Raw genomic sequence first — 2864 nt, forward strand, 5'->3', positions numbered from 1 at the left:
AAGTCCCCTGGACTGACCTTTGCCAGGAGCGGGGGAGGGGAGGTCCGGACGATTCATTCGGCAGGGCCTCGTTCAATCGCTCCATTCAAATGCAGAAAGCTCTCCGGTCAAGTCGGAGCGTTTGACTTTGCCTCGAGCTTCTCTTTAATGAATGGCTTTTTCTTTTTTCTTTCCCCAATTTCCCCCACCCTTAGGCTGCCCCCTCCAAACTGCAGGGAGGGAAGGAGGGAGAGAGGAAGGGATGGGAGGAGGATGTGTGAGAAACAGGCTTTTTTTCCAGGCAAAAGGAGTCCCCTCCTTTTCCTAACCCAGGAAACCCCACTACACCATTTGAGAATCATGGACACGCGTGAAAGCAGACGTCTTCACTTGAGATCTTCCTCCGCAGGAGGACAGAAAGGAGGGCCAGTGTGTCCCTCTTGTGCTGGCCGGTTCTTAGGTCACTTGAATTCAAAATAAGCAATAGAGCATGGAGGCACATTTTGGGGCGGCCTACTCTGGAGCCCAACAGTTCCCTCCTCTGAAAGTTCCTTGGAACATATTAAAGCTGAGCTGGTGACTCGTGTGTGTGTGTGTGTGTGTGTGTGTGTGTGTGTGTGTGTGTGTGTGTGTGTGTGTGTCTGTCTGTCTGTCTGTCTGTCTGTCTGTCTGTCTGTCTGTCTCTGAGTCAAGGAGATTTCTAGATGTCAGGGTCGAAGCAACTTTAGAAGTTTGAAATAACTCTGATGATGTCGTCGGGTGTTTGGTTCAAATTTCAGAGTGGCTCTCACAGAAACAGGAACGAGGACTTTTTCCATAGGAGCCGTTGTGGCCGTTTCTCTAAGGTTTTCGTCAAGTTCTCTAGCTTCCGTTTGCAGGGCTTCAGGCAAAGGGCCGTTTTAGTTCTCAGTGATGCCAAGTCAAAAGGGTGGGAGAAAATGGCAAAACGTTCATGGAGAGAGTCGTAGCCAGATATTGGAGGGAACTCAAAAAACTTCGGGATGCAGTCCAGTTTTCAGGTTAAGAACAACACCCTAAGGGAAGTGAGTAAGACCAGAATTTCATATCCACAAGTGTGTATCCCCGTTTTATGGAAACATAATTTTGGCCTCCAAGTAACATATGCAAATAACTCTATTGCCAGGGAAATAAGAAGCCTCCCTGAGAGTTTCTGAATTAAGGAAAGTAGGGAGAAAAAGATCAGTGATTCTATCCTGCTGACAGAGGTATAAGTTACCAAATGGACGTCCCCCTTTAAAAATAAAAGAAGAAAATTGGGTTTTGTTTGTTTGTTTTTGTTTTTCCTTGTATCTGGAAAACAAAAGATTTAACAATCAGTCCTAATCTCTCCCTCTCTCCCTCTCTCCCTCTCTCTCTCTGTTTTTCTCTCTCTCTCTCTCTCTTTATATATATATATATATATCAAAATACTTTATATAGATATTCTTTTTCAGATTCTTTTCTCTCATACGTTATTACAAAGTAGTGAGTAGAGTTTCCTGTGCTATATAGTAGGAGGTGTTTGTTGATTACCTACTTTATGTACAGTAATGTGTATATGTTCATCTCAACCTCCTAAGTTATCTATCCCCCGCTTCCCCAAGCAGTCCTATTTTACACAAGTAGTCATACACATTGTCATCCTATTCATCAGTTCATTCAACCCCATGTAAGTCATTCTTGTTCTTCTTGGAGTCCAGTTTTTCCATCGGTTCTGCCGACCTTGCCTGATGATTGAGGGTGACTGGACGAGTGACGGTTCCAAAAAGTTTACAAGAGCTTTTGTGAAGGATTGTAGGATTTGCCCAGAGAAGCGGGTGCCTTGATCTGATCACACGGGAGGCTGTGGAAGGTAGACCCCAAGTGGCAAACACATTTTGTTTTTTTAACAGTCTCTGTGCCACGGTGAGGACATCAGGCTTGCAGCGAGGGAAGACTTCAACCCACACGGAAAACATACAAGGATGTTTGGATGACCCCTACTAAGTGGCAGTGGAATGAAATCCAGTGGCTGGGGTTCAGAGGGTCCAGAGAGAGGAGGTTTTCTTTCCATAGAGAAAAATGATTTTTCCCCCCCAGGGTTACAAGCATGACAGGTCAGACGTTGCCGGTAGACTGTAGAAGTCTTCCTGCCAATGTCTATTTACAATTGGAGTCATCTTGGAGGCACCATGGGCGGGTGAAGGAATGCAAGGTGTGGGGGAGGGGGGAGGTTGGCCAGGGAGCAACCGGCTGGGCCAACGTCTCCCGTCTGCCATAGCCCCGACCGGCTGTTGAAAGGACAGAATGGACCTGATCCACGTGTGCCCCGCCACCCCCACCATCTTTCCACAGGCTGTTGTTACTGCCTTGGCGTGAAAGTCGGTTAGAACATCTCCCTGATACTGGGTTCAGCCCCTTTCGTGTGAGCCTCCATTTTGACGATAACAGACAACACTTTATGCCAGGGCAGAGAAGACTTCCAGGAAGAAAGATCCCATCATTTCTGGAACAGTTAGAACACATCGGTGTACAGACACAAGCCAAAGAAGACTTCACGTTGTTCCTTCCTCTTTGACAACACTTTCCCGTGTCATCGAACCTCTCCAAGAAACTTACTCAGTTTCATCTCTCTCATTTCTCAGGAGAGAGAACACATTTTTGAGCTATTTTGAGGGCCCTCTCCTCCTGGATCCTATCTCAAAGTGCGTTCGAAGTCCAAAGGACTTCATCTGTCCTTCAATTTTTGAGCAAATGTGTCCAAAATATCCAAAAGATTGTAAAGCACTTAATCTGATAGGTCACTGTGAAACAGTGCTTCGTTAGCCATGTCACCAACATCCCAAGGAAAGACTTGCTAGGCAGAGAGAGAAGCTTCTTCTTCAGTTCTGAGCCAAACCTGGTTC

The sequence above is a fragment of the Eschrichtius robustus genome, unplaced genomic scaffold, assembly GCF_028021215.1.
Source record: "Eschrichtius robustus isolate mEscRob2 unplaced genomic scaffold, mEscRob2.pri scaffold_713, whole genome shotgun sequence".
In the NCBI taxonomy this organism is placed as follows: Eukaryota; Metazoa; Chordata; class Mammalia; order Artiodactyla; family Eschrichtiidae; genus Eschrichtius; species Eschrichtius robustus.